This window comes from Salvia hispanica, chromosome 2 (genome assembly GCF_023119035.1).
Source record: "Salvia hispanica cultivar TCC Black 2014 chromosome 2, UniMelb_Shisp_WGS_1.0, whole genome shotgun sequence".
Classification (NCBI taxonomy): domain Eukaryota; kingdom Viridiplantae; phylum Streptophyta; class Magnoliopsida; order Lamiales; family Lamiaceae; genus Salvia; species Salvia hispanica.
Window position 1 is genome coordinate 32,641,991 of NC_062966.1, and position 23,740 is coordinate 32,665,730.

Genomic DNA, 23,740 nt, shown 5'->3' on the forward strand with positions numbered 1-23,740 from the left:
AATCCATGTCTATTAATATTAAAATATTTTTAATAATAGAAAAGTGGGTTAATATTTTCTAAAATACTGTATTAAAAAATTTTTTATTATATTTGATTATGAGACTTTTAACGATATGTTATCTTGAATGATAAACAATATTCAATTACCGTTCTTTTAGAGGTTGATGATTTTATGTGGAAATATTCAGATATAGTTCGTTATCTGTGCTATTCTGCTAGATTGATTGTCTTGTTAGTCTACCTACTAGACACGGGGTAAATTTCACGAACTGTTTTTATTTAGGTTTCGTATCTTCTTTCATAGATTAGACAAGCCCTTCCTTGCGATTGTGTAAACCTAAGAATCTAGATTAAATTTAGGCCACTTCATAGACCCTTTTGCCCCTCAAATTCCCTTCTTTGTTGTTTCGTCCCCAACCTAAATTCAAGTGAGAGTTGCACAACCTGAGTTCTTGAATTTTCGGCCAAAAGAAGGAGCCCGATTGAAAGAGCAGGTTTACGTGCAAGGTGTTCAACTAGTCGAGGGTGCCTAGACCTAGTCGTGTCATTGGGTCTCCGGCCTAAAACCTGTTATCAAAACATCAACCCACTTCTACCGGCTAGATAATGAAGTAAATGATCGATCCCACACAGATGGATGTAGGCAGATACACTCGTGACGGCAACTGAAGGGTCGTAGCTACCACGCTTTGGGGCGAGTAACTAGACTAAATCTAAACCAAGCTACGCTTATCCTCGACTCAAGAGAGCGTAATTATAACATGTTGAGGTTGTTACGCATACAAGATTTGTTCTCCTAGTGTTCATGTGAAAAGTGGGAACTTACTAAAAATGGCTGACAAAAGTAAAGGGAATAAAGACATACACTGGCTTGTCTAACTTAGTAGATCAGGAAAGCTAAAAAGCAAAAAGACAAGAGGTAACACGTGGCTAAACGCAATAAGTGGTCCCGAGTTCAAATGGCGTCGTTGTCTTCCTCACCAAGTAACATGAAAAATGCAGAGTGCATATTAGAGCTTTGAAATAAACTCAGAACTTCGATCCGACCGAACTTTAAAAATCGAATGACTAAACATGCAAACTCTACGTTTGTGCACGCTAACATGCAAATGACAAGTAATGCAAACTTAATAGATCTCATGCATTTTCGAAGATTAAACTTGCTGAACTTGTGAGAAAGGGAGTAATCACCATATCTACTTCTTAAACATATTCAACATGAAAAGGAAAATCAAACGAAACCCTAAAAACCCGGCGAAAAAAACTTAAAAAAGGGAAAAACCGAAAAAAAATAAGAAAAAACCCACTACAAGGAATTAAGGCCAAAGTGTTAAAATGGGGAATAATAGCTCAAATCCCTTGTTAAAATAATAAAAGAATAGAAAAACATTAAAAAACTAAATAAGCTAAATTTTTTTTGTGGATCCTTGAAGAATTTCCCCAACCTTGGGGGTTTGAAGAGGGCGGTGACCCCCCTTTCCAAAAGTCTTCAAAGGTGTATGAAATTGGGGAAATGAGAAAAAGGGGACAAAAAAGTTAGTTTCAAAAACGAAAACAAAGGTTTTTTCTTGGGGTTAAAAATCCCTTTTTTTAAAAAATGTGGCCTTTTTTTTTTAAAAGGGGTGGCTTGCCTAATCCCTAGGGCAATCTTCTTGTTCGAAATGACATCCTTGCCCCCTTCAATAGGGGTTTTTTCCTAGCAACCTTTTTCTTCCCCAACTCGAGCTGTGGTGCATCCTTGAAGGCCCCTTTTTAAATCCTTTCCCCCCCGAATTTTCCCCTTCGATCACTCCCCGGCATGTATTCTTCCCGCACATTTTGCAATTTTCTTACAATATATCGTAAAACCCTCCAACCAAAAACCCAAAGGGCCCCAGAACACGACTTATCCCGATCATGGGGGCACATTCACACCCCTTTATCGTCGTGGGTACTTTCCCCCCGTCCCAAGTTACTTGCGTCGGTATTCCATTTTGGGTTGTTCTAAGTTACCTGGCCCCAAACGTGGGATGGGGGGAAAATTATTCACCCCGATTGCCCCCAAACCCCTCAGATCCCGGGCTTTGTGGAAGGAGAAACATTGCAAAAAACCATGACAAACCAAAACCAAGAATAAAAGGGGATGTTGCCTATTCCCCCTCAATTAACTTCCTTTTTTTGATGATCTTTTTTTAAAAATTTTGTTCTCGATTTGCATTGATTGCTTTCGATATTTGGGGAAATTTGATTGAAGACTAGTTTCGGGGAATTTTTTTTTCTAACCTTTTTTCGAATTTGCACTGACGGTTAGTTTCAGTGAATTGTCTGCTTGATTTTTTATTTTGGATTTGCATTGAAAGGTAGTTTAAGTGAATTTATTCCTTGAATTTAAACAAGTTAAATCTTAATATTTCATTTTTATTTGGTTTCAATTCGAATGTTTTGTTGTTTAACTTGTTTCCCTACTAAATCAGTGCCCCCTTAGACCCCAGATTTCCCTTCCCAAGACAGTTGGGGTATCTTTGATTTGGTTTCCTCAGGAATTTTCTAGGCAAATGAATTTTAGTTCTATATTTCTATTTTTTTTTTTTATGTTTCATAATTCAATTTTTATTCCTTTTACACCCTTGTTAGGTTTCATATAGGTAAAGAACTATCAAACTTCATGCTGTTTTTGGGAAAATATAATTAGGAACTTTTCCCTCCTTCCACAAACAATAGTCTCATTTGGGGGCCTTACGGTTTTTTTAATGAAAAAATTGGAAAAATAAAGAAGAGGGGAAAAAAGTGGGTAAAGAAAGAGAAATAGAAAAAAAAGGGGGTTTAAAGAAGAAGAGATATAGAGAAAAAGGGGGGAAAAAGTAAGAAAATATGGGAGAAAAAAGTAGGTAAAAAAAAAAAAGAGATGAGAAAAATGGGGAAAAGTTTTTGAGATAAATTTTTCATTTTAAGAATAAACTATTTTTTTTTTGGACATCTAAAAAAATGAGACTTTTTTTTGGGAAGGAAAAGATATAATTAAAAACTATAAATTTAATTGTTAATTATTTTTTTAACCCTAAAGGGAAAGTTCTGTCCTTGTCGGGGGAATAAACCCATCTCTTTTCGGAAACAAATATGTTAATTATTCGGGATGTTCTTTCCCCAAAAATATTTTAAAAAAAAGGGCCTTTTTGTTTTGGGAAGAGATGCATATATATGGGTCGTTGGGCCTTTGGGTTTTGGTCAAAAGTGCTTAAATTGGATATTTCAAAAATAGTTGCAAAAGTGTCGGATAAATTACTAAGTCGGGGAGGAAAGGGTGGAAGAAATTGGGGTGAAAAAATCGAAAAGGGCCTTAAATACGAAATGCACACCATGAAGTTTGAGCTAAGAGGAGGAATTGTTAAAAAAGATCTCTATCTAGAAGGACAGTCGTCAACTCAAGAGAAGGAGCAACTAGGAGAAACCCCTTAGGGATTGGGGCATGCCCCCCCTATAAAAAAAAGATAACATTGAAGAAACATGTTCATGTTTGACCTTTTTTTAGAAAAAACCCCCCGCACTCTCTTAGATAGCTTGGTAGTTAGTTAGTTTAAAGGTATTCACTTTGGGGTTAGCCAAATTTGGGAAAAGGAGTCCACATTCATTCCATCCAGATTGTCCGTAGACCGAAGTTTGTTTTGTTTCCGGGGGCCATAAATCTTGTACGCTTTGTTTTATGTTTTCTTAAATTTTTGCCATGTTTTACCCTTTCATTTAACTTGGGTTCCCTAGCTATTTCGGTTAGAACATCTTTGGGTGGAATCTTGAATGCAATGAAAATTTTTATGATTTTATTTTTTTGTTTCAAATTTGCATATGATTTTCTTTTTTGCCTTAATTAGATAAAAATTTGGGGGGTTGTTGTTTTTGTTGTTTCAAGCTTGAATCGCCTAATTAAAAGGGTCTAGTTTTTTTTCATGTTTTAATTGGTCATTTCTCTCTTGATTCATAGATCCGGTTTTGCTTAATTTTCGCCACCCCGCATGTTAATCGTTTTGCAAAACGTTTTACCGCATGATTTAGTATCTAGTTTAATTTCTCGCCAGGGCTAGATTTTTTGTCTTGATTTTGAGTTAGATTTAGTTGTTGAGTTTGATTCCCCCGGGGATGCATCCATGGAGGTTTGATTTTTCGGGCTTTTTTGTTGCTTAGTGAAGAAGACAACATCTTAGCCTAACTCTGGGACCACTTTGCTGTTTTTTACTTTTATCCTTTCACTTTTTCAGCTTTCAGCATGTCCAAGTACAAGTTAGCCAGCATTGTCCGTTATTCCTTTCACTTTTGTCTATCCATTTATAGTAATATTTCACTTTTCATATGCACACTAGTAGTCCAGCTTTCACCTTCACGTACACATCTTGCTACACGAAGCATCTAGTTATTTACTAGTCGATCGGTAGAGTCCCATTTTATTTCACCTCTAGTTAAAACCCAACCCGAAAGTGTGTTAGCAAACCAAACCTTCCAAAATGTCATCGCAAGTGTATAACATCCACATCCATCTTTGAGGATCAATCCTTTACTCCGCTATACTAGCAAGTAGAAGTGGGTTGAGGATTTTGATAGGGAAGATAGACACAGATCCAACGACACGACAAGATCTAGTACCCTCCAAGCGTTGAAGCACACAGCAAACGAGCGTCTAGTCTAACTTTCTTTCACTATGGTTTATGGTTCGGGCGGTTAACGCGAAATTGTAACGAGCTATGGTTCCGAACGAAACCGTGATATTTATATAGAAATGAAACAGATCACTTTGGAAACCGTGGATGTTTCAGGATCCAAGATTTCAAAACCAAAACCGTGCTGAATAGAAACTGCCGGAAAACTATGAAATCGAGCGCAGCCGCAACAAAACCATCGAAAACCGCACCGTGAAAAACCATAAAAAACCACTGAAAATCGTCTGCTCAAAACCAAAAATGAAACCGAAACTTGTGGTTTTGGAACCGAATCAGTAACACGAAACACTATCGCGGTTCGTTTTCGTTCAGCAATTTCCAAAACCGAACCGGTTGTTTCGAACCGTAATTGTCGGTTCCGCGAACGTGGGTATCTCTAGCTTGAGCGCATTCCCCGCAATGTTCAACACATCAATAGATTGGTTGGTGTAGGTTATAGGGTCGTGCTCAGATAATTTACCCATGGACATAACTACACTTTGTCGATTATGGTTGTTGGGGTTTTGGTGCCCCTTGCATAGCGGAAGACTTGCATACATAAATAACTTAGACGAACAAATCAATTTGACCGATTATGAGATTAATTGATTCACATGTTAAACACATAATTGTATGTCGGGACACAAATAATTCACAAACAAGGAATTAAACCGTTATTCATGAATTCATATGGTCTAGAATTACGAACAAATTCTCCAAAGAATCGATGCTTGCACACTACATCTCCACGTTAATTTTATAATAAAAATGAAGTGGGACTATTATTCAGGACAAACGAAAATGAAAAAACGGGACTCATGTTCGGAGTGAGTAAATTTTAAGCACCCAATGATTGTAGGTTTCAACATACGACTTCTTAAAATTTTATTGCTCAATTAATCGACTAACTAAATACTATAGGTAGAAATAAAATACTCTGAATCGGTCCAATACAGAACCTATCAGCAAAACTGGATCCTATGGGATTTTGGTAGGCCCACATTTTCTCCAATTTTTTTTTATTATATTTCATTAATGAATGCAAATGCAGAATTTAGAACCTGGTTTATTCTTAATATCCTAAAAATATATAACCTTGACAGTAAATATGATTATATTTGTTGATCATACTCTCTATATCGCATAAAAATAGAGACTTTTTCCAGTTTAGTGTCCCATGAAAATAATTCATTTTTATTTTTGATCATTTTCTCTCGTTAATGACTCATTCTCCACTAACATACTCATTCTAATCGTTTTTTCTTTCTATATCTCTCCAACTTTATTAATTATACATTAAAATCATATCCTTCTAAATCTATTTATATGGGATGATGGGAGTATATTAAATGATGATGAGGAACACGATTTCCAAATATCTAATTTTAATCATCTTATTAAGAAATAGAGGTCAATTAACCATCTTAACATTTCAATATTGTTTATTAAGTAACGCTTAAATTAGAGATATTGAACTCTAAATACAAAAACTTTTATCCATTGAATTGCAAAATATTTGAAAAATCTAATGGTAATACACAAATTTTTGATTTATTTTTTATTTTACTAAGACATTAAAAATATAAAATTTTTAAAATAACATGGAGGCGAAAAATGCCGATGTTAGCACATCGTACTTAAATTAAATGACGTTGTTCCAGCCTCAATGAAACTTTGTTATTTTAGGTATTAATTACTAATTGTTCTATTTTGGACCTTCGTGAAATGTGTACATGTGTTGAAATATAAAGTAGACTGACTATATTTATCCATATCCGTGCATGTGGATGTAGAATACATAGACTGATCACAGACTCTCTAGACCTATTCGCTTGTCATTGGACACGAGACTCAAGCAAAAATTCTTTTAAAACTTTAACCTACAAGATACTAAAAACTAGCACAGTGAAGGATATATTTGTTGTGAGGGTGAGTGAAGACATTCTGGAAGAAAAAGGGATTTGGTTGCTATCATGCAACTTTGAGTGGGAAGTATAAACTACCTGACTGAAATGTAAAACTGAGAATCCTATCTAAATTGATCACCAAGAATGAAAAGGCGTGAAAGCAGAAATAAGACAACTGGACATACTAAGCTACTTGACTGGAAAGATGAACAGGAACTCTGTCTAGACTGATCCGTTAGACTGGAAAGGTACATAAGCATGAAACGGTACGTAAACTGAGCATTAATTTAAAGCTAAGCTAAAGCAACCACTAAGCACCTACGACTAAGAGCATTCCCAATGCTTTCCCTAAAATTCTCTTATTTCTCCCTAACTCCGCCACATCGCCACATCGCACTAAAATTTATCCCGCTTTTAGCCAACTTTTAGCCAATCTGCTCCAATGGTTTCTCCCTTATTTCTCCCTTATTTTTCCCTAACTCAACATTTCATTTTTACTTCATCACCAATATTGTTTAATTTTCCTACAAATGTGTTTAATAAATAGATTTATAATGAACAATTCATCGTTGTATTAATCATTGGAAAATATAATACAACGAAAAAAAAACTACAAATAAAAACCATAAAAACAAAGATTTAAAAAACTAAGAGGAGAGGGCGTCCGCGGAGGCCCATCAGATCTTCAGTATTTGGATGGTCGACCGTAGGACCGTTTCTCTTTCGGGGTTCCGCCGCCGGTGAAGTACAGGTACACGCCTGCGCGATTGGCGACATTGCGCAGAGCGTGGCTTGTTGTATGAACAGGGTTCCGATCGGGCATCCGACGATGCGCTCCTTCCCTTCCGCCTCCCCTTCGCCTTCTTCGTTCCCAGCATGCTCAGTGGACCATCCCGGCCAAGTCGATGGGGTCGCGCTCCCTCACTCTCCGCACCGCTAAGTCGCGAGCGCACCGATTTCCTGCAGGGCAGGCCGTGCATCCCCGTCCGAATTTGGGGAGATCCTTCACTCTATCATAGATGTTCCAATACTTGAAGCCCTTCGACAGAACCGGCCATTATACCTGCATGGCCTCATCTCGGACCATGTGCTCGTTTTGGCCACTCGTCATGTTCGTCATCAAGTTAGAGTATATACCGTTGAAGTGGCCGCAGTCCCTCATGAGGCGCTCCCAATGCCGGCGGATCGGCTCGCTGCCATGGTCCTTCATCGAGGCGCTCTTGTTGCTCGTGTACTTCTCCGCAACCCGCTCCCGAACATGATCTCGCCGTAGTTGCGCGCTCCGCGTTCGCGTCGTGTCCGCCGCAGTGACTATCGCCGGACTCTTCCAGAGTGTAAGTAGTCCTACCCGCTCGGCTTCATCGAAGCCGTATCGGCCGCAGCCGCGACGCCGGCGCCTTCCCTTCCCGCTCCCGGAAGGCGGCTCGGGCGTTTCTTCCAACTCGTAGTCGTCCGTGCGAGTGTCGGATCCGCTGTGTACGTCGCGTCCCGAGATCCTTCGCGCCGGGTGATCCAGGGGTGTCGAACAACGATGTGACTATCCGGGGGCGATACAAATCGTCTCGGGAGGGCATGCCGAGGGCAACCGGAAGTACGGAGAAAGTCCGCACCGGAGGAGTCTCGAATGGGGACGGACCCGCATATGGATATTGGCGGGAGGAGAACCCATCGACAACAACGAGTTCATCCACCGCGATTTGTTTCATCAGCGGGTTGGGAATTTGCGGACTCGCTCTTTGCTCTTACCTTTTCGGGAATGTTTCCTACTTGAACTCATAATTTTGAAGATTGAAGATTGAAGATTGAGATAATGAGATTGAAAAATTGAGAGAATGAAGATTGTGTGATGAATGGAGGAGGAGGAATTATATATAGGTTTGGAATTGTAGCGTTGGAAAAAAAAACGCCCAAAATCGCCGAATCGCGCCTACGGCGTGCGCGATGATTCGGCGATGAACTGGAGTTGGCGTTGACGGTAGAATTAACGCCGAAAACGCCGAACACTCCAACGGTCGGCGATAACCCGACAATTTTCGGCGCAAAATCGCCTAAGTTATCGCTGACCATTGGGAATGCTCTAAGAGATCAAGCGAACTTCCTAAAATAGGCATGCAAGGTAAAAAAAAAAAGTAAATTGGGTCCACAATACCTTTATTGTCTATCTGACTGAAAGCATAAAAGCAAACAATACTCCCTCCGTCCCATTAAATATGCAACATTTGCTTTTCGCACGGATTTTATGTAATATTATTTTGTGAGTGAATGAGAGAGAGTAAAGTAAGTGAGAAGAAAAGTAGAGAGAGTATTGTTTTCATTTTTAGAAACGTTTCATTTTTAATGGACAAACCAAAGAGAAACGTTTCATTTCTAATGGGAAAGGGGAGTACAAAAGAAAAACAAACACTTTTCAAATTTATTTCTTTGAACGATTTTCTACTTCATATTCTTCCTCTATCTACACAAAACAGAGCATTACAAACATCATGGATGAACATGCTTTAAGAAAAAGAGTATGCTTCAAACGAAACGCAAACACAAAATTGTAACCAGCAACGACTATATCTACGCTAACTGATCAACCGGAAAGCAAATAAAACAAAATTAAGCTAAGATGCATTTTTATTTTACGCTAAATAATCTAGATCTGCGAAATCAAACGCTAATAAACTAGATATACGGAATAAGCAACTAACAATTGCGAAAAACATCCAACAAAGCAAAAATAAAAAGCAACATCACGAGCTCCAAGAAAAACTTTCTTAATGCAAAAATTAAAACAAGATTCAACGGTGAAAGAGAAAGATCCAATGTCGAGAACATGAGATTTAACTAAAACAACAGCTAATTAAGAAGACCTACGGCTAAGATGTTCAAACACTTAGTAATAAACAAAAATATGCAAAAATAGAAATTAAACGATTGTATCTTCACTCTGAGGAGTGGCAGAATGACGAACTAAGCTATGGAACAGTTAGAAATGGCGAAACTGTACTCCTCCCTCCTTGCTAGAGGTAGAGAGCAAATTTGAAGTGTGGAGTGAAGTAAGAGATCCGGTGTTGAAGGAATTGAAGGAACTACCTGAGACACCTTGGAACTAACCCCGAATATCTAAATTGTAGGGGTGGACTCCTTCTTTGTTAAGCTTTTATATTTATAGGATGACTCCTAGCTTCAATCCCTAGGGTCAACATGACGTCTTTGTAATCAACCGCAAATGTTCTTATCTGTTCTCAAACTCGTCTGATATTTGTGTGGGACATTAAAAGTTCTAATACTACTTGACTAGAACTAGAGACATAGGTTCTGTTCTTATAGGAGCTGAAAAATTTAGATATTCTTGTGTAAGAATTTTTGAAAATCTCCTTTAGGAGGCTAGAGTTTCCGATGCGTTCTAAAAGAAGAATTTTAGGATATCAAAGACATTGAACCTGTGGCCCCGACAAACTCGCTCAAATTTACAAGTGTGAAATTTCGAAAATTTCTACCCCGATAAAATTACAGCCCGATTAGCCCGCGCCCGATTAACCTCAAGAACTGTTAGGGCAGACTAAACCCGATGGGCTGACCCGAAAACCTGATAAAATTTCTATCGTTCTATTTGTTTGACTCTAATTCGACACTTCATTGGTTATTTTATAATATAGATTACTAAAAAATAACTTTCAATTTTATATATTAAATATATAAATTATATATTAAATTTTTATCAACATAATAATAGATATATAAATTAGAAACTTCAAATTCACTAAAAATATATTTAAATTTCTAAAACATGCTTTGAAATTTCTTGATGTTTATGTTTTATTTTGCATATATCTCAAATATTAGTATTTGATCATGTTTATGTTTGAGTTTAAGCATATCTCAAATTTATCATAATTAAATATTTTACATTTTATAAATATAACTAATTTTTACCATTATTTATTGGTTTAACGAGTTAATTTTACCAAAGAACCCGATTACTCGGATCAGCCCAACCCGTTTTAAAGGGTGGGGAACCCTTTATAACCCAAAATCACTGCCCGATTAGCCCGCACCCTTTGACCGAACCAATGGGGTTGGGCCCAAAACCCGGGGGCTGGCCCGAATTGACATCCCTAGATTTTTGTCTCATGTCTAGTCTATTATTTATGGAACTATGATGAGCCCGAAGGGATCCAAAGAGGTTGGACTAAGCCAAGTTTGTTGGACTTTTACTAATTATATTGAGTTGCCAATTTAAGCTTAGTCCAAAAAAATAATATTTCCATAAACAATAATATATTTTTGATTGTCATCCCAAACCTAGAATAATTTGGGCTTCCTCTTTAACTAAATTATTTCTGTTTTAAGATATAAATATTTATTAATTAAAATAAGTTTGTTATCTGACTTTAATTAAATAACATCTTATCCAGGAGTGGTCTAATTCAACAACATTATTCATCTTTATGGAATAAATTTTAACCGGGAAAACTAATAAAATTCTTTTTCTGAACGACTCTTGAGGATGTTATTAAATCAGGCTCTTGCCACACGATTCGTGCAATAAAAAAACCCAGCAACACTAGATATTATCACTAACGCACAATATATCAGAATCATGGATTATTAAAACACCCCACCTTCTGATAAATCTTTACAATGCATGATTGATATTGTATGCTCAATATTATATATATACAAAGATGAGATAACAATCAATAAGACCCCGCAATAGATAGCAAGAATTGATTATCTCAACGTTAGAGCTATTCAATGCTAAACTAAACCAGCGACGTTAGTCTCCAAAGGTAAAGAAACTTTTAAAATTACAGTATAAAGTTTCATGATAGTTAATCAAAACATATCTTGTTAGTGAAATATTTCTGTATTACTTATACAAAGAACCAACTAGTCATTTACTGTGATAACGTGTTCATCTGCCTAATCTACAATGCAGAAGACTTAAACTTGTTTACTTTGACAAAAAATTTCCACATTAATGAATAAGCAAATGCAATGTAATAAAATTACATGTTCTCGCAACTGATAAAAGTGAATTTAGAGTTTTCCATATACTCCCTCCGTATTAAAAAATAGAAACATTTGAAACGGCACAGATTTTCATGCACAATTGGTACGAAGAAGAGCATCCACAATAGGGGCGGGCGGCCTCCCGACGCGGCTAAGCCGCGGCTGGCTATTGCGGTGGACGCGTCCGCCCGAAGCGCGGACGGCTTTTATGGGGGGAAGGGCTCGCCCAAAGCGCTGAGGACGAGCCGAAGGAGAGAGAAAGATGGCGGCCGCGCGTTTCATTGCATGGCGAACCGCATGGCGCCGATTTCCCTTTTTTTTTAATTTTAAATTTTTAATTGTTTTTTTGCCTATTTTTATAAATATCCCACCAATTTTCATTTTAAAGTGAAATGTATAACAAAAGTGTCACTATTCGCGAAACTTTTTTTTGTAGACCGGGACAAATCGAAGTGGCTATGGACAAAAAAAGAGAAGTTGTCCGGAGAAAGTGTCCTCCTATTGGATGCTCTAAGTAACAAGAATTGGTAAAGTAAGAAGAGAAAAGAAAATGAGTAAAGTAAGAGAGAAGAAGGAGAAAAGTAGTGAAAGTAGAGTTAGGAGTGGATCCACGTCCCAAAATAAAAGATTCTAAAATTTTTATTTTTAAGGAACAACCTAAAATGGAAATACTAGTTGCTATTTTAAATAATTGAGGGAGTACAAGTTATTCAGAAATGACTCAACTACGTATGAAGGAACGGAGGAGTATCAAACTAGAAATATTAATAATAATGTATAAATTCTCATCGTAATAAAGATCTAAATAAATTGGAATGTGGTATATGATTATACCAATTTTAAAAATTATGTTCACTTCATAAAATAATTAACCTTTTTTTTTTGTATTGAGAGGCCAATATTCTTTCAATTTATACTAAGTACTTTAGTTTTCAAATTCATAATGAAACATATAGATACCACGAAATTCCAATATAAATTCATAATGGAACATTGGGAGTATAAATTCATTGGACGACGTAGTTCAATAAAGAGAAATGCAATCAAAAGAAATGAGCATTTCATGCTCTACATTTTCGATTCACGAACTCATTTCCACTACAATATTTTTCTCCATTTCAGCCAATAAAACACCACAAAACCTCGTTCATACTCTTCTCACCCGCCCATCAACACATTACTCTTATTTCCAACAAAATCTCTCTCTCACTCACTCACACACACAAGCACCCTATATATAAATTCAGACGTCCAACCCTACATCATGCAAACCATTACTTTTCAGTATGTCTAACAACATCATCTCTTTGATAGACGAAGATGTAGTGAAACAAGAGGCAATTTCAGTCTTCTCACCAAACAATCCCACCCCAACTGAGACGATCTTCCTATCGAATATCGATCAGGCAGTAACTTTTCCAGTGGAAACTGTCTTCTTCTATGAAGCTCCGCCATGTTCATCCACTGCTGGAGTTGCTGAAATGGTGAGAAAAGCTGTGGAGAATGTGTTGCTCATCCCATACTATTTCATGGCCGGGAGGCTGAGCTTCAACGACGAGAGCAAGAGGCTGGGAACTCATCTGCAACAACACGGGAGTCTTGTTTGTGAGCGCAGAATCAAGATTCTCTCGAGGATCTTGGCAACCTCTCTCATCCCAACCCAACCTTCCATCGCTTCGTTCATCGACCCGGCCTTTATAAAAGCTTACCGGAAACTGCAATTTTCACTGTTCAGGCAAGCTTAATTCATTTTCACTTCATTATAAATGACTACACATGGAGATCCACAGGTAGTGCTATTTTAATTTAGAGTAGTACTCATTCATCCTTAAATTTTGTCACATTTTTTCATTTACGTCGTCCCACAAAATTTGTCACATTACACTTTTACCATTTTTGGTAGTGGACCCCATATTCCACTAACTCATTCCAATTCACATTTTACTATAAAACTAATATATAAAAATAGGACTCACTCTCTACTTAACTTTTTCAACTCACTTTCCATTAAATTTCTTAAAACTCGTGCTCGGTCAAAATGTGACAAAATTTAAGGGACGGATGAGAGTAGAGTACTATTTCTCTCTTTATAAAATAAGTAATAAACTTTTGAAAATGTCCAATTTAAAAATTTCGGCAGATTTTCAGTCTGAATCATACATGAAACGATGTCATTTTGATACCCTAATTCTTGAATTCAACGTTGACTAATATGTGTCTAATAGAATAAGATATGCCTCGTAGAACTGTCAGGTTTGAAGAATAACCCGTCATGGGATTAATCTTAATCTTAATGTTTGTGATTACTAAAATTTGTGGAAAATATCAAAATTCGGCCAATGTTTACAGTTATTTACACTGGGATATTACAACTAATATCCGAGTGTAAATGATGATACAATCTGGTTTTGGAGTGCAGGTGACAAAATTTGCATGTGGTGGGTTCGCACTAGGGTTTGTAACAAACCATGCAATTCTGGATGGGAAATCAGCGAGCCAAATGTTCCAAGATCTTGGCTCAATCTGCAGAGGAGATGCAGAAGAAATAAAAAGAAATCAATCAACAACGAGCGCAGTTGCATCAAATCAAGAACACCACCCCAAATCGATTTCCCACACAAGGAATACATCCAGCTCGGCAAAACATCATCTCTAGCTTCATCTTTCACCTCCCAAGCGCGGAATTCTCCATCTCCATTAATCTTCTCTGACAAGTACACCCACAGAGTGCTGCGCTTCACCTCGGAGATGCTCAAGCTGCTCAAGGACAAGGCCGAGATCAAGTGCTCGACGTTCGATGGCCATCGTGGCCCACATATGGCGGGCGAGGACCATGGCTTACTTCAATGATGAGGACCGGATCGGGAATCGATGGTCCTCTTCGCAGTGGATGTGAGGGAGAGGGTGTCGCCGCCGCTGCCTGGGAGTTTCGCGGGGAACGCGGTGATCACGGCGTTTGCAAGCGCGAGGGTGGGGGATTTGGTGGGGAGGCCGGCGTGGTTCGGGGTGGAGATGGTGAGGAGAGGGAGGGGAGAGGGTGACGCCGGAGTATATAAGGTCGGTGATCGACTGGCTGGAGGTGTATAAAGGGATTCCGGCGACGGGGGCGGCGGGTTCTATGTGTCGGCATGGTGGAAGCTGCCGTTTGGGGAGGTGGATATAGGGTTTGGGAGGCCGAAGCATGCGGGGCCGATTGTGAGTGGGAATGATGAGTTTGTGGTGCTGTTGGGACAAGGACAAGATGGTCAAGGGATTAATGTGTGGATTGGGTTGGACAAGGACAAGATGGACACCTTTCTCTCATGTGTCTATCAGATTTAGTTATCGTTTTAATAAACTTATTAAATAATGTGCCCTTTAACATAGATTCCAAATACTACAAATCTAGAGTATTTTATATTTTATGATCAAACAAATTCAACTCTTCTCCAATCTTCTTTGATCAACTCTGAATAATTTATGCAGGTCGTAGTTTCCAATTTGTGTTCTGTGATGCTAAAAGCAATGTCTTCTGTTCAAGTGTAGTACGGGAAATGGGTTTGTTACAATTTTCATTCTATGCTTCTGCTTCATGTGAGATGTCACACTTGGAAGATGGCCAGATCTTGGGAATGTTATTTTGTGTGTCAAGTGATGAGAGAAAATATAATTTTATAATTGATGTGAAAGGAACTTTTTAAAAGAAGAAATGTGGACTGCTTTGTGAGACAAAAAGGAAAGTGTGACATCTTTTATCCCAGAGAGGAGTACTTCTAGTCGGCCTAAGTGAGACGTTTTATTTTGTGCGTCTCAACTAAGTGAGACATTTTCCGTACATTATCTTTTTTAATTTCTCTTACCTTTTCATCCTCATCTTTATTCTTCCTTTCTCTTTTACTTTATTTTCACTTTTATTTTTTTTCTCTTTCTCTTTCTTTTTTTCTTAGTTTTTTTTTTCCTTACTTTGCTATTAATAATTTAATCGACTAAACACCTATATCAAAATTCCTATGCCAAAATAGAAATGTCTCAATTAGGTCGAGCAGAGAGATATAGTGTTAGCTTTTATATATACTTTACGTCATTAGAAATGAAACTTTTTATTTTTGGTTGTTCATTAAAAATAAAATGTTTCCTAAAATAGAAAAATTTCACCATCTTTTTTTTCATCTCTCTTACTTTATTCTCGAATTCCTAATTAGGATAATTCGTCAGTTTTTCATTTGGTCAGTCACTAATTTGTCCATTTCACTTTTACCATTTTATTAGAGGATCTCATATTCACTAACTCATTTCTCTCACATTTTATTATAAAAACTAATATATAAAGGTAGGACTCATTCCACTACTTTTTCCCCCACTTTTATCAATTCTTAAATTTCGTCGATCAAAGTGACCGATTATCGCACGATAGGAATATCAAGCTTCTGGTCGCGAATCCACTAGATCACGGGTCCGGGAACTCACGGATCGTCGAAAGATCTCGATCGGACACAGAATATCTCTTCAAAAACCCTCGACCACGTATACTAAAATTAGCACGGAAGTAGGGATCGATCCCCGAGATGAATGCGCAATAAACAGGTTCAAAGACTCGGGAACTATTTTTGGGTTAGGCGACCCAGCTTTTTTTGGTCGGGGAAATTAAACTAGACTTGGTAGTTGAGTATGTTATTCTAAATAGATCTAGGCGAAAGCAATCATTGCATATAACTGGAAAAAAAATGAGACAATTCTAGACCTAAGAAAACTATTCCTAAATTACCGGACTAAGAAAACAGCGCGGTGGGGACCATTTTACGAAAAAGTAGAGTACGATCAAAAAAGGCAAAAAAACTAACAAAAGGACCAACTAACCGGACATCATTTTTTGACATTTAGCTAAAACATCCATAAAAAAAGGAGATAGAACTTAATCAATGAAGCAACGAAATTAAAGCAACAACATCGAAAAACAATTCAAACTAAGGTAGATCTACGGCTACTAGACAAAGTAAAACAAGAATGCAAAACTTAAACAACGAAATGAACCATTCGAACAAACGGACCCGTCCACGGGCAGCAATCCACTCGGGCCAAGCCATCCACAACAACCAAACATCATCTCCCTTAATTTACAGCGATCTCGTGGGGATTCACGATCAACACGGATTTCTCTAAAACCGCTTCAAACTCGAATCAATCAAGGAGATCAACCTCGGAACCCAAACGACACACAAGATAAACGAAACATAAACGAAATATCCTTGCAAAATACTAAATATCCAACGATAGAAACCACACAAAAGCGCTTGAACAACGAAGACTGCAGTACCCAAAAGCAGACAGAAAATAAAGGTAATTGTTTCTTCGCCTCCGTAGAGACGGTGTTGCACCAAACTATCTATGAAACGTAAACCCCCCCAGAAAATTCCCCGGATGAGTGTGTAGAAAAGTAGAAAACTAAGCTAAAATTTAAAAAAGGTGTGTCTCTCATGTTGGTTGCATGCTCCTTTTATAGAGGGTAGAGCTTCAGACTGTTCTTGTGATTCCCATTTGCCTTCAATCGATGCTCATGGCCAGGGGCCTCATTCTTACGCAATTTTCCTTGCCCTTTTCCTTCACCAGGTGATCTCATCTTCTTCCGGGCTGGAAATTTCTCTAAACCCCGCTCAAAAAGGTTCTTAGACCAGAAATCCGGAGTTTAATCCTATAACCAATGCATGAAATTAGCACTTATCAACGCTACACTTAAACCGTACTTGCCCTAAAGTATAAAGACAAAAAAAAAAGAGAAATAAGGCGAATTTGATCATGGTTTATTCCTTGACCAGTAAACTCCTAGACTAGACATTAACATGAAAGAAAAAAAAAACAAAGACATAACACTAATTAAACACATAGGCATGAATTAGTTGGTTTTTAGGCGTTCCCCCCATAAGTTTAAGGTCAACCCATATCTACCTCTCCAAATCTTCCTTCCCTTCTTCCCCCTTTTAGTCGGTTTGTCATCGGATAGCCATTAGCTTGCTAATTGTTGGATTCGCTCGATCACTCATTCTCACCGGGATGTTAGGATCTATCATTCATAGTTAGTTCCTCCGATGCTTGGGTTATGAAAATTTATCCTTTATCCTCCTTCCCAAAGATTTTGCCTGGACTTGCATATACCTCCCCTTTCTGGATTTTGTCAGCTTATTCCTCTAGATTTATCATTTTTTTTTATATTTTTCCTCTCTGGACTTTTTCCACTTCCACCTCCGGTTTTTTTTTTTTTTTTTTCCCCCTTCTAGATTCTTCTCCCTAAGCATCAGGGCACCCCTTTTTTTATGTTAGCACTCAATGTTTAACGGGTTATAACTCATGAATAGTGGGGCTTCACAATAAGGTCGGCTAAGGCCCTTCATCGTTCTTGCTTAAAACAACCGATTTTAGCTTAACTAAGGAAAGAGGCCTCAAGGTTGTAGCGCATCTATCTTAAATTTCTCTCCCTAAGGGGAAACTTGCCTTATTATCTTTGTTAATTCATGCTTAAACACATAACCTAAAAAGAAAACTAGAAACTCCTAGACCCCAAAAACTTATCACATGCGAGCACATATGCACTTTCGCTCCCCTCCTCCCACTTCCTCCATTGTTCCCAAGCTATCCCGGGGAAGGGGGGACATGAGGGAGTTGGTGACATAATCAAAATAAAACACATAACCTCACACTTAGGGCCGAACAAGGTTTAAAGGGGGAGAAGGACAATGAAATAAAACGGAAAACAAACATTTGCATACGTCTAAAACTTCTCACACTTAGACCAAGGTTTGGGGTAAGTGGGAGATGAACACTCTCACAGGGAAAACATGCTTACGAAACATATAACCTTCCATTAGACCAAGATTGGGCTAAGTGGGAGAGCATACTTAAAATTAAACATCTTAAGCCAAATAACAAAACGAGACTAAAAAGCTGAAAAAGTAAATTTACTTGGTCAATGGGGAAATCAATTCGATCCGGTCCCTTGGAGGGCCACTTTGGGAAACGTTGGGGAGGTTCACTTTCACTTTCTTCTTTGCGGAGATGCCGGGCTCTTCTTACGTAATCGGGGTCAGAAATGGGCTTAAACACGGGACAAACGTTAAGGCCGGACACTGCGGGTACCAAAGGCTTGGGGTGTGGTGGAAAACTGCTTTGGGGGAACCGGGCCGGGTTGCGCTCGCGATGTCGGGAAACATCTCTCCATCCCCTTTGCCATTTTCGCAAGCTTGACCGCTTGGTCATCTTTCGTGCAGGCGGATGAGGTCCGGCCCGGGGTGTTAACTCCCCTTGATCTCTTGCGGCGTCTTCTTGCTTCCCTATATCTCCTCTCCAGACCCTCTCCTCCGCATTCTGCCAGTCTCATTCACCATGTCTTCTACCACTCGCTCAGCTTCATTTGTCCCCGTTGGCCCCTATGTTGTAGAAACATAAGTCTTCCCTTCCATGTGTAGGAGACCTTTGTTGAAAAAGCCTCCAGCTAAAAAACTCCGGGGCCTCACACATTGGAACCATCGGTCGCCCTTTCCCAAACTTCATGATGAAGTTGCGCTCGATGTAGGCGCCTGAAGGTGGCGGTGTACATGTGGCGGAGGGGGTTTCGTATTTGTGTGACTTGGGCACCAATATCCAGGTGAACCTTGATGCGTTTAGCCATGCACCAAATGAAGTATAGCTCGGTTTGGGGGTGATCGAGCAAGTTTGTGGCCATCAAATTGTACCCTATGAATACCTGGCGAAACGGAGAAGATAGTCGGTGAGGTGGACCCCTTTGATATGTTGGTCTTAAAATTTCCGCTCGGCATGTGTTAAGTACTCCCAAACGACTGTGGTGAGAATCCGGGTGTGTCCTTCGGTGGGCCGTATACTGTCGTCCCAAAAGTCCTCATCATCCTCGGCGTTGCGAACAACCCCATCCTCAAAGACCACTCCTCACGCTCATGGTATGCTCGATGGTGAAGAGGCGGAAAGAGATGGAGTTCGCATCCGGATCGGTAGTAGCCTTGAACTTGAAGGTAGAGAAGAATTCGCGGGCCACTTCAATGGCACCTCCTGCTCACGTGGTTCGGGAGCCTTAAACTATTCCGTAATGTGGCCGGAATTCTTCGTCGGACTCTATCTCCTTCAATGCGGCCCTATCGTATCTTTTCCACCGACTTGGCCCCAAATTTTAATTTCGCTTGATCCTTGTACGTCTTGTGCCCTTTTTGAGTCATTGAACTTAGACATAGCTCCCAAAACTTTCCGTGATCCGACTCTTCTCGCTCAATTTGGGGATCTCCTCTTCTTCCTCGATCTCTTCCTCGGTCCCTACTTCCATCACTAGGTCCGGAGGCTTTGGGCCTCGTCCTTCAATATCAACGGGGACCTCGTCCCTCCGAAATCTAGGGATTTCTCCTCGGTCACGATCGGGGTTTCCCATAGATTTAAACGAGTCTCCTCCTCATAATTTTAGGGATTTCCCCTGGACACAGCGGGGTTTCCCCTCAACAAGCAAGTTCGGTCGCCCTCAAGTTAAACGGGGTTTCCCCTTCCACATCTTCGAAGCTGGGGTTTCCCTCACAAATTCACCACGGGGTTTCCCTCCACTAATGGTATGGCGGAATCATTACCTTCCCTCGCGAGTACATCCACCGAATAATCCACTGCCATTTTGTCGATTTCGTCGCAAATCCGCGACTTCTTCCTCCTCGAGTTATTGTTTGGGTTTGGCCCAATTGCATGCGCGATCTAGGGTTTTTGGAAACCCCGGGCTTGAACTCGGTGGTTGCGCCTTTGATTCTTCAGGGATAGTTGGCGGTTCGGCGAAACATCGAAAACGGGAGAACAGTTTCTCGGCCTCTTCTTTGCTTCCAACTTTCTTCTAGTTCCTTCAAAATGCCTCCTCATCGGGACTCTTGACGGTAGAGGAACTTTGCACGAAGTCAGATTCCATTCGATCGGATATCGAGTGCGAAAGCGTCGGTTGGAACGGCGATTGTCCGGACGATCGCCGGATGGTGGTCTGGTGGTTAGGACTCCTTCTTTACGGTGGTGCCTTGCGCTTTCTTCATTGTCACCTCTATTCGAAATTCTTTGGTAGAGGGGTTAGGGTTTGAAAGCGAATTTGGGGAAATTATTTGAGAGAGAGAGTTATGAGAGTAGATAGAGAGTGGATGATTGATTCGATTGAGAATCAAATATCTCTAGCTTTTTCGAGTGGCGACGAACGGTTTCCATATGATGCAAGAACCGTCGTTCCCCGAAAACGCTGGGTCGGAGATTATGAGTGACAAAGCAATTTCCCCAAGGAATTCGGTGCTTCAAAAAATATTTTTTTTGAAAATTTAGATTTTCTCATATTTTTTGGATTTTTACTTGAAAATTTTAAAGCGCAATTAAACTATTTACACATTCCTATATGGACTGATCCACTAGACTTCAACTTCCCGGCATCGCGAGCCGGGATTGGAAAAGGAGCACCTTCTGTCCCACATGGAGTTCTTGACCGGAGATTCTTGTCTGCCATAACTTTGCCCTTTTCCCTTATACCACATAGCAGACTCTAAGACTCGACCTCGTTCCTCCAGTTCTTGAAATTGTAACTTCCTTTCTTCTCACAAGCCGAAGGCTTCATACTCATCTCCTTGACGCCCACGCCTTGTGCTCTATAACCACGGCGGTGGCACATTTTGCCAAACACCAGCTTATAAGGCGACATTCCGATAGGAGTCTTGAAAGCGATTCGTAGGCCCACAATGCATCACGAGCCTCTTACTCCGTCCTTTCCTTGATGGATTAAGCTGTCTTCTCCAATATTACCTTGATCTCGCGATTAGAAATTTCGCTGGCCGTTAGCGAGGGTGGTACGGGTAGATACCCTATGGTGAACACCGTATTTCTTCATCGAGCCTCGATAGGCGTTACGAAAGTGTTTTCCCTTTGATCTAAGATGATGGCTTGAGGAACCCCGTATCCTTGAAGATATTGTCCTTCGAAATTTTGCCACCTCCTTTGATTCACATCCCGTGGTGGCCTTAGCTTTAACCATTTAGACACTAGTCTACTCATGACCAATATATATGTGTTCCCACGGGATGATGGAAATGGTCCCATGAAGTCCATCCCCATATGTCAAAAATTTCACAGACAATCACCGGGACTCGGGGCATCTCGTCCCTCCTTGAAATTCCCCTGTCGTTGGCACCTCTCGCAATACGACAAAACTCGAAGGCATCTTTGTTAAGCGTCGGTCGTAGAACCCACTATCTAATACTTTCCCCTGTCTTCCTTGGGTCCAAAGTGACCTCCACATGCGAGTGTGGCAATGATTCAGACATCTTTTTGTTCCCATTCGGGAATGCGTGTCCCGATCACTTGATCTGAGCACATCTTCCATAAGTAAGGATCATCCCAAAAGTAATATTTGGCTTCACTTTTAATTTTCATCTTCGGGCCGGAAACTTCTGCGAACTTGGCACTTCTCCCGTGACAAAGTAGTTTGCTAAGTCAAGAACCATGGTTCTGCGTTAAGTGTTCACTTCCCTTGTCGGATTCTCCTAGACCGGTTAATGCCAAACGCCTCCCAACTGATCTCGTCTAGGAATTTCCCTAGGTAATACAAATGCTCTTCGAAAAGCATTGGGTATGGCCTCTTCCGTTTCCCCTTGATGAATTTCGTTTCAGTGATCGGCTACTCTATTTTTCGTTCCTCTTTTGTCTCTTACCTCCCAATCAAACTCTTGCAAAAGAAAAACCCAATGGATTAACTCGCCTTAGACTCCTGTCTTAGCTAGTAGGTACTTTATTGCTGCGTGACTCGTGAAGACTATAACCCCGACCCAAGAAGATAAGGTCGGAATTTTTTGAACGAGTAAACGACAACCAACATTTCCTTCTCTGTGGTATCATAGTTCTTCCGAGCTTGATTTAGATTCTTTGATGCATAGAAGATCACATAGCTTCTTTCCGTCATCGCCTCTAGGACGCTCCACAATAAATCACTCGCGCGCACATTATCTCAAAGGGTGATTCCACTGTGCCACGATTATTGGTGCGACACGAGTCTGTCCCTTGAGCAATTGAAAGGCCTTCTGCATCCTTAGTCAAAGACGAATTCCACATCGTTGTGCAACAAATGAGTGAGCGGTTGCGCGATTTTTGCGAAATCCTTGATAAACCTCCTACAAAAACCGCGTGACCCAGGAAGCCTCTAACTTCTTTTGGTTCGTGGGGTAAGGTAACTTTGATATCACATCTACCTTTGCCTTGTCTACGTATTTCTCTTTGGAAACCACGTGACCCGTGCAATACCTTGATCCACCGGAAGTGGCATTTTTCTGAAATTCAAAACTAGGTCTTCTCCGGCATCTTTTTAATACTAGGTCAAGGCGGCCAAACATGTGTCGAATGAATTCCCATATACGGTAAAATCATCCATGAATATCTCAATGCATACTTCAAGAAAATCCGAAAAATACTCATCATACACCGCTGGAACGTTCACGGTGCGTTACACGACCCCAAAAGACATTCTTCGGTATGAATACGTACCAAAGGGCACGTGAAGTGGTCTTCCCTTGGTCCTCCGGGTTAACGTAGATCGGAAATAGCCCTGTATCCATCAAGGAAGCAAAAATCGTTTGCCGCCAATCTTTCTAACATCCCATCAATGAAAGGTAGGGGAAGTGATCCTTCTTCGTGGCCTCATTCAGCTTCCGTAGTCGATGCACATCCTCCCCCCGTCCCCCGGCTAGTGGGCACCAACTCGTTCTTGTCATTCTTGACAACCTGTATTCCAACTTTTTGGGCACCATATGGACGGGCGACCCACTCACGTCCGAATGGGTAGATGATCCCTAGAGAGAAATTTCAACACCTCTCGAACTTCCTCTCGCATGTTCGGATTCGTTCGTTGTGCGTCTCGGTGAGCCTTCACACCTTCTTCTAAACGGATGTGGTGCATACGAGAGATCATGGCTGATTCCTACTAAACTGAGAGGGGCCACCCTATGCTTTCTTGTTCCCCCCGATCACTTCCCGCAATTCCTTCTCCCCCTCCTTAGTCAATTACCGTTGACTATCACTCGGGAATGCCTCATTCTCTTCCAAGTAAGCATACTTGAGGCCGAGTGGGAGTGTCTTCGGTTCCTTCCTCGTGTCATTCGTTTCCTGGGGCGAGATTTTTTTCGCAATATCGTAATGT

At 40.1% G+C, this 23,740-nt stretch overlaps 1 non-coding gene and 1 pseudogene across 1 annotated transcript; one reads left to right on the top strand and one right to left on the bottom strand.

Moving 5' to 3' along the window:
* Positions 1-2,987: 2,987 nt before the first annotated feature.
* LOC125208691 lies at positions 2,988-3,096 on the bottom strand. The gene has a single exon (XR_007174173.1). It is a non-coding gene; the product is annotated as a U6atac minor spliceosomal RNA (small nuclear RNA).
* A 9,764-nt stretch (positions 3,097-12,860) lies between these two features.
* LOC125203847 lies at positions 12,861-14,980 on the top strand (annotated as a pseudogene).
* The last annotated feature ends 8,760 nt before the right edge of the window (positions 14,981-23,740 follow it).